The sequence below is a fragment of the Saimiri boliviensis genome, chromosome X (genome assembly GCF_048565385.1).
Source record: "Saimiri boliviensis isolate mSaiBol1 chromosome X, mSaiBol1.pri, whole genome shotgun sequence".
NCBI classification, from domain to species: Eukaryota; Metazoa; Chordata; class Mammalia; order Primates; family Cebidae; genus Saimiri; species Saimiri boliviensis.
Window position 1 is genome coordinate 41,991,958 of NC_133470.1, and position 8,692 is coordinate 42,000,649.

General features: G+C 39.3%; 1 pseudogene; it reads right to left on the reverse strand.

Annotated features, from left to right (window-relative positions):
* Positions 1 to 335: 335 nt before the first annotated feature.
* On the reverse strand, positions 336 to 3,995 carry LOC101042121 (plasmolipin pseudogene; annotated as a pseudogene).
* Between the last annotated feature and the right edge of the window lie 4,697 nt (positions 3,996 to 8,692).

An 8,692-nucleotide genomic window follows, 5' to 3' on the forward strand; every position in this document is an offset into this window, starting at 1 on the left:
CATTTAGTGCTGGTGAGAAGGGTGGGCCCCAGCCTTGGACACTGAAGTCCTCTAAAAACAAGGCAGAGACACAGCCTCGGATCCCCCCGTCACCCTCCTCTGAATAAGAGGGAAGGGTAGGTCTCAGCGGCTGGCTTCTTGCAAGCCCAGATGCCTGCCAGCCTGGGCCTGCTTCTTAGCGCTGTGAGAGCTTGTGTCCGGTGGGCAGAGAAGAGCAACTGTAGTCCTTGCAGTGCTGACTCCGTGCAGGCCTCTCCAGCTTTGGGCTTGCCGGGGACCCTACTCTGCGACCCAGCGGCAGCTTCAGCCCCAGGGGAAGCCGTGGCACAGTTGGTTTAGGCATAGCCGCGAGCCATCTGACTGGTGGCCGCATTGCTGCCTAGTCCTTGCCAGGCCTGGTAGCTGAAGAAAGCGCTCGCTCGGCGATCATCACCAAACACGCAAAGAATCAGGCAGCGGCACGCTGGTTATAAGGCTGCGTGCCCTTCAGGGACGTCAGGTCAACTGCCGCAAAGCAGGCGAGGAAGGCGGTGACGTAAAGAACAGTAGCGCTGACGTTAAAGATCATTAACGCTAGTGGCTGGGGCACCATATACAACGTCTGTGCAGCCGAAACAGGTAGAGGATGAAGAAGACGACTGTCATCAGCTAGAGGAAGACAGCGACGAATATCACTCAGCTGTAGGCCGGATACAGGTGATACGGGGTGTCCACAATCAGGGCCCACACCGGTAGCCCCAGTACCAGTTGCAGCAGTAGCAGCGCCCCGTGGCGGGAGCGCAGGAAGCCCAAGTCCTGGCTCAGGGCCAACAGCGAGGCCCCGGCGCCCTGGGCGGGACTGCTGGTCGGCGTGCTCACTTTCAACGGGAACTCGACACTGGCGGCTCCGCTGGCATCCCTACGTCGCTCAGGCCACCGTCGCCGCCCTCCGGTGGTAGGTGCCGGCTCCCACGCCGCTCTTCCCCAAGGCTCCCTATCCCGCTGCAGGAGACTATTTCTTCTTTTGAGAAGTGTCCGATTGTGTCCTTTGCCCGCTTTTTAATGCGTGTGTGTGTGTGTGTGTGTGTGTGTGTGTGTGTGTGTGTGTGTGTTTGTTTAAACTGTTGAGTTGTTTCAGTTCTTTGTATATTCTAGATATTAGTCCCTTCTCAGATGAATAGTTTGCAAATATTTTCTTCCATTAACAGGTTGCCGCTTCACTGTGTTGTTTCCTTTGTTGTGCAGAAGCTTTTTAGTTTAATATAGTTACATTTGTCTGTTATTTTTGTTGTCTGTGCTTTTGAGGTCTTAACCATGAAATCTTTGCCTAGATTAATGTCCTAAGGTATTTTCCCTGTTTTCTTCTAGTATTTTTTAAGTTTTCAGTCTTATGTTTTAAGTCTTTAATCCCTCCTGAGTTGATTTTTGTATATGGTGATAGGGATTGAGTTTCATTTTTTGGCATGTAGATATCCAATTTCTCTAACACTAATTACTGAAGAGGGTGTCCTTTACCCATTGTAGGTTCTTGGTTCCTTTACCAGGATGGAAGTTTTAATTTTTATATCTTCAGATACTTGAAAGTCTCTATGTTTTGGTTCAAATACTTTAAACTTGACACAATTCTCCGTTTTCTGTCCTTTTTAACACAATTCTTACAAATTTTATTTTTTTAAATTTTTTATTTTATTATTATTATTATTTTTTTAAAGATGGGATTTCACCATGAAGGCCAGGCTGGTCTTGAACTCCTGACCTCAGGTGATCCACCCACCTTGGCCTCCCAAAGTGCTGGGATTACAGGTGTGAGCCACTGCGCCTGGCCAATTCTTACAAATTTTAAAATGATACCTGGATAAATTTCTCATAACCTGTCTGACTGCTTGCCCATAATTTTAAGGTCATTAACATGTTTGGACATTTAAGAAAACTTTAAGATTCATGATTCTTTTAATTTGTTATGCACATAGAAATTAATCAAATGCTTGGAAGGTTTTATTTGTTAGTCAGATATTTAAGGGGCTTAAAAAGTACATTGATAGTACATGCCTGCAATCCTAGCTATTAAGAAGGCTGAGGTAGGAGGATTGCTTGACTCTGGGAGTTTGAGACCAGCCTGGGCAACATAGCAAAATCTCATCTCAGAAAAATAAACTAAAAAAAGTAAATTAAATTATTTAATCTCTTTATGGGCAGTTGAAAATGCAGAAGGTACTTAGTTAAATAGGACCAAATATCAGTCAAAAATATTTGCAATATTCTTAAACTTTACTAGATTTATAAATAGAATAATATAATTTGTAGGTTGAACTTAAAAGCTTAGAATAAACTAGACTTGGAATTTGTATCTGTAATAAATAAATCGCTTATATAAACCCTCTCACCTGAGAGCAAAACATTTTCTGCAAACAAACAAAAAAATCTCATAGCTTAAAAAAACAAAGAAGAGCAAGTTCCACACCACACATAGTAGATAGCTTTGAACCTGCTCTGAGTTGGGAAATTAGATAATCAAAAGTTTGAGAATACTGTGTAGAATAAAGGTAATGGACTCTGATCAGGGTTTGAAGAAGTCCTCAACACAGAAAGAACATGAAATTTAGCCCATATAAAAGGTGTGGTACATTTAGACCAGAATAATCATCTTGAATGTTTGTTAAAAATAGGATCCCGGGTCTGTGATTCTGATTCCATGGATTGGAGGTGGGGATCTAGAGTATTTATTACAGTGGTTCTCAAAGGGTGGTCCATGGACCAGCAGCATCAGCATCACCTGGCAACTTATTAGAAATGCAAATTATTGGAATCTCCTAATTCCCACTGTATAAGATTCTCTAAGAATCTGTTGGAACAAGCCCTCTAGTTGACTTTGATGCTCACTACAATTTGAGAACCACCACTTTAACAGATGATTCAGTTGAGTCTTATGATGGTCACACTACTGCAAGTGACAGAAAATTCAGGGCTCAACCACCTTATTGAAATGGTTGGTTGAAGTTCACTGACTGTAGCAGTTTATTGCTAAAGGCATCTGAGGCCAAGTCTTTAATGGAGGAATCTACAAAAACAGCAAATGGTTGAAAATAATTGAGCCCATGGCATGGAATAAGAATTACATATAGTTTACTTTACAGTTAACTTATACATATCAAATTTAAATGATATTCAGCAGAGTTCTGAAATTAATGTCTCTCTCTCTCTCTCTCTCTCTCTCTCTCTCTATATATATATATATATATATATATATATATATATATATTTTAACAGTGGTTTTTCTTGGCCAGATATGTCTGAAAACCTTGCTTCTGTTCAGATTTGCTCCAAATCTTTCTATTTAGGATTTGTTGATCCTCTTTTTCTCATTCTTCATAGTCCTTACCCAGCACTGAGCTGCTATTTCTAAACCTGCAGTTAAGGCTCCCAGCTCTGACTTATATTAAGATATTTCCTCTAATGTTCTTTGCCAATTTGAGCCAGCCATTGTTTAGGAATGGCTTCTCTGTTTGCCTGGCTTAGTGGCTGTCTGCCTCTCTGAGGAATCTCTGTCTACTGCTTCTCAATGCTGCCAATACTTCCTGGCTTCATGTCCTCTCAACACCTTCATTTTTCAGTTTTCAGATTGAATATGAGCTGGAAGAAGGTCATCCATTGACTAGACCATGACATTTCCTATTATCACAATGTAGCCTATTGGATGAGACAGTTTGCTTAATTATTTAATGATTTTTTTGTGAATTAATGCAAGTGCATGGTTGTGACACATTGATTATTTAAGAGCATTTGAAAATTTCTTCCTGGTTGTGTTACATATAATTAAAATAGCCATGTACGTGAGTGCATCCATTGTACATACTTGCAAAGTATGAGGTTCGGAAGTGCAAGGAGATGCTGGAGATAAATCTGGGAACTGCCGCTGTTATCTGACAATTCATAATTGTGCAAAGAACGAGGAAGTCACAAGTAATTATACTGGAATAAGTAACAGTTTTTGCAGCATTGCCATTTACTTCCCACATGGTCTCATTGAACAGGAAGATTGTATTCCCAAGGGCAGGCCTACCCTTAATATTTGCAGAGCTTGAGGCAAGATCAGTAGAACCCCACTCCCCAAGCCATGCAGCCCCTAATCTCCTTTTCTTTCCATCTCTGGCTCTGTCCTGAACCACTAGGAGCCTTTGGTGGCTATTCTAGACCATGTGACTAAATTCCATCACTCCTATCACCCCATCCACCAGCCACCCTGTAGCACAGTTTGCTCTCAGAATAATGGACCCAAAAGACAGAACTGAATAGGTACTGGAGATGGCTTAGGAAAGTTGGGCAGGGAATCTCAGGGTCCTGAGATCCAGAGCTTGACCTCGAAGGGGAGCTGTGGGCTTTGTGTGGATATGGTCCCCTTGGTCCTGTGGTTTTTTACCTTCATGTGAAGGGCCTTCTAAACTTTAGAGGGGCCTAGGTGAGGACCCTAATTGCCCAGGTCTAAGGTTAATAGTGTTTATGGAATCCAAAGTTGGAGATCAATTCTTTCAGCAATGGCATGTCATCATTGTGGGAACTACATCAGACCCCTTACAGTACTCTTCATCTTATGTTAATATGTCTAATTTTTACCACTAGCCACAGTCAGTTAATGTGGAATCCCAAATCATTATGCTTCCATTTCTCCTCTCTTATATTACCTACACCCACCCCTTGGAATCTCCTATAGCAATTCAATTTTGCTATTATTTATGGTTTTCAATTTTTAGTCACTCTTTGGAGTTAGAATATCTCAAAATTCTTTGAGATTTTGAAATGTTTCATGGGGGAGAAATGAGTTTAGTGGTTAAATAAGTTCAGAGAATTATACATGTGTCATCTCCCTGGCCTGGTGACTTAAAATACAGCTTAACATATTAAAGGCTCTGAGAATTTGTGCAGTAAAGAAATGTTTCACTTTACTTAACTCATTGATTCCTACATGTATTTGAAAATAGACTCCCACACCTTTTATGCCAAAGAAATAAATATTGATAGTATTGATAGTGTCTGTCTTAAAAAATTAAACTAAGGCTTTCCTTCATTCAACTTTTATTTATTATCCCAATGACTGGACTAGTGATACAAAAGTAGACAAAATGAATAATTTTACCAGTGTCTTCAAATGTTGATTCCATTTATGTTTGGGAAAAGCTTAGTTTTGTTTAGAAATCTTAGTTTAGTTATAACTTGAGGTCAGCTGCTATTTAAATGGCTGGAGAAATGCTTGCCTGTCAGAGAATGCCCATTGCCGATTATATTTTCCAATGTGCTCTCTGTGAAATATACCTTTGAATTAGAAAATCAGAGATTCCTTTTACCTTGGGTCTGAAGTGGGTCATCCCAAATCCAGGGTACCTTGGGGCTGATGTAATCCATTACTCCCTCCCAGGGCGTGTTGGGGATGCTAATGTGGCCCAAGGATATTTAGGGGCTATTGTGAATTGTCCCAACTTCCCAGGGTGCCTTAGGGTTGCTGTGGCCTATCATTACTTCCCAGGTTACTTTGTAGCCTGTCATTTATCTTCCAGGGCCTGTACAATCTGAGGATTAATGAAGCATTAGAGTTGCTGCTACTTGGAACCATTGCTTTTGTTTTGGAGCAGAAGCTCTTTTGGGAGGGTTTCAGAGCTCACTGTAGATTTCACATTCTAGTTGTATCTCACCACTTGTTTGCTGCAATCAGGAACGTGTGATGTAAGTTGGCATAGAGTTGCTTGTTTCTGTAGGGGTGGTTTTAGGTATAGCCATTTTAAAAAGCCGACAGAGGACTGAGTGGACTCTTGGCATCTCTTCAGTTACAATGACTAGCAGATGCTGTTGGTGCTCCATCTGTATTTTCTCCACGCTCATTTCTACCTGCTGAAGGCTGTTACAGGGAACACCTGTGACTCTACTGAAGGGTTTTCTTACCCCTTTCACTAAGGGTATACTCAGCCCTTACACACAGTAAGCATAAAATGCCAGAGAGTTAGTGCTTCTGGAAGCAGCCTTCAACCAATGACAGTGAACTCTTACTCTTAAAATAACTATAAAATATGTTCTTTTATTTATTTACTTACCTATTTTTATTGGATATTGGTGAATTATAATTATACAAATTTATGGGGTACAGTCAGTGATGCTGTGATATATGTACATAATGTGGATTGATTGAATCAAGCTAAGTAAAATATTAATTACCTGAAATATTTATTTCTCCTGCTAAAACATTGTCCCCTTTGACCTTTGCCCCCATGCCCCAGCCTATGTAAATTACAATTCCCCTCTCTGCTTCGATGTGTTCAATTTTTTTAGCTTCCATATGTGAGTGAGGATATGCAATATTTGTTTTTCTGTGACTGGGTTATTTAACTTAGCATAAGGTGCTCCAGGTTCGTCCATGCATCACAAATGACTTAATTTCCCTCTTTTTAAGGCTGAATAATATTCCATTGTCTATATATGCCATATTTTTTAAATTCATTCATCAGTTGATGAACACTTCAGTTGATTTCATGACTTGGCTATTGTGAATAATGTTGTAATAAACATGGGAGTTCAGATATCTCTCTGTGACATACTGATTTCAAATCCTTTGCATATGTATCTAGAAGTGAGATTGCTGGTTCACATGGTAACTCCATTTTTAGTTTTTGGAGAAACCTTCATACTGTTTTCTGTAATGGCTGTATTAATATACATTCCCACTAACAGTGTACTAGAAGCCCATTTTCTCCACAATCTTGCCAACAGTCGTCATCTTTTGTCTTTTTAATAGTAACCATTCAGACAAGTGTGACATAATATTTCATTGTGAATTTAATTTGCATTTCCCTAATGCCTAGTGATGTTGAGGGTTTTTGTTTTGTTTTGTTTTGTTTTGTTTTCATATACCTGTTGGCCATTTGTATGCCTTCTTTGAGAAATTTCTATTTGGACCCTTTGCCCATTTTTTAAGCAGGTTGTTTGCTTGCTATTGAGTTTTTGAGTTTTTTTAAATACACTTTGGATATTAATGTCTTATCAGATGCATGGCTTGCAAATATATTTTCTCATTCCATAGGTTGTCTTCTCAGTCTGTTAACTATTACCTTTGCTGTTCGGAAGCTTTTTGGTTTGATGTAATCCCATTTGTCTATTTTTGTTTTGTTGCTTGAGCTTTGGGGGTCAAATCCAAAAAATCATTGCCCAGACCAATATCACACAGTTTCCCTCCCCTGCTTTCTCTTAGTAGTTTTATAGTTTCAGGTCTATGTTTAAGTCTTTAATCCATTTTTAGTTGAATTTTGTATGTATTGTGTGCTACCAGTTGTAATTTCCCTTCTTTTACTTCTGATTTTATTGTGTCTTCTCTCTTTTTTTCTTAGTCAAGCTAAAGGTTTGTCAAATTTATCTTTTAAGAAAACCAGCTCAGTTTCATTGATATTCTCTACTGTTTTTCTAGTCTCTATTTTATTTATTTCTACTCTGATCTTGGTTATTTCCTTCCTTCTGCTAACTTTGGGCTTAATTTTTTGTTCTTTTTAGTTTCTTGAGGCATAATATTATGTTGTTAGGCATTTATTGCTATAAATTTTCCTCTTAGAAGTGTTTGTGGTGCATCCCACAAGTTTTTGTATGTTGCATTTCCATTATTGTTTTTGTCTCAAGATATTTTTTTGGTTTCCCTTTCTTAATTTTAATTTTTATTTGTAAACTTTTATTTTAGGTTCAGGGGTACATGTAAAGGCTTGTTATATAGGTAAATCACACGTCATGGGGCTTTGGTATAAGATAGTACCAGTATATATGGCTTTGTAATATACTTAAATATAAGTATATTACAGGCAGTAAGATACCACCCAATAGGTAGTTTTCAAACCTCACCCTCCTCCCGTCTTCTACCCTCAAGTAGGCCCTGGTGTCTGTTGTTCCCTTCTTAGTGTCCATATGTATTCAATGTTTAGTTCCCACTTATAAATGAGAGCATGTGGCATTTGGTTTTCTGTTCCAGTGTTAGTTCCTGGAACTAATTTGTAAGAACTAATTTCTAAGGAGCTTTGCTCCTTAGAAATTTCTTCTGCCAATACAATAGGTCATGACTCTCAAGTTCAAACATCCACAGATTCCCTAGAAAATGAACAGAATGCAGCTAAGCTCTTTGCTAAGACATAACATGCATGACCTTTGCTCCATTTCCCAGTAAGTTCCTCATTTCCCTCTGAGACCTCAGCAGCCTGGACTTCACTATCCTTATCACTATTGGCATTTTGGTCACAACCATTTAGTCTCTAAGAAGTTCCAATCACTCCTTCATCTTCCTGTCTTCTGAGTCCTCCAAACTCTTCCAACCTCTGTCTGCTATGCAGTTACAAAGCAGCTCCCACATTTTTAGGTATCTTTACAGCAATTCTCCACTCTTTATCAATTTGCTGCATTAGTCTGTTCTTGCATTGCTATAAAGAAATACCTAAGCAGGCATAATTTATAAAGAAAAGAGGTTTAATTGGCTTATAGTTCTGTAAGCTTTACAGGATACATTGTTACAACATCTGCTTGGCTTTGAAGAGAAAGAGCTGTAAGGAGAATTCAAGAGGAGGAAATTATTGGATAGAATGAGTTCTAAATTTCTCTTCAAAGAATCAGTATGTCATTGTGTTCAGTTATTTGTCCTCCATTTTAAAGTTTAACTTCCTTGTAGTTCCAGTAAACAACCTTCTCCACTGGTTCACAT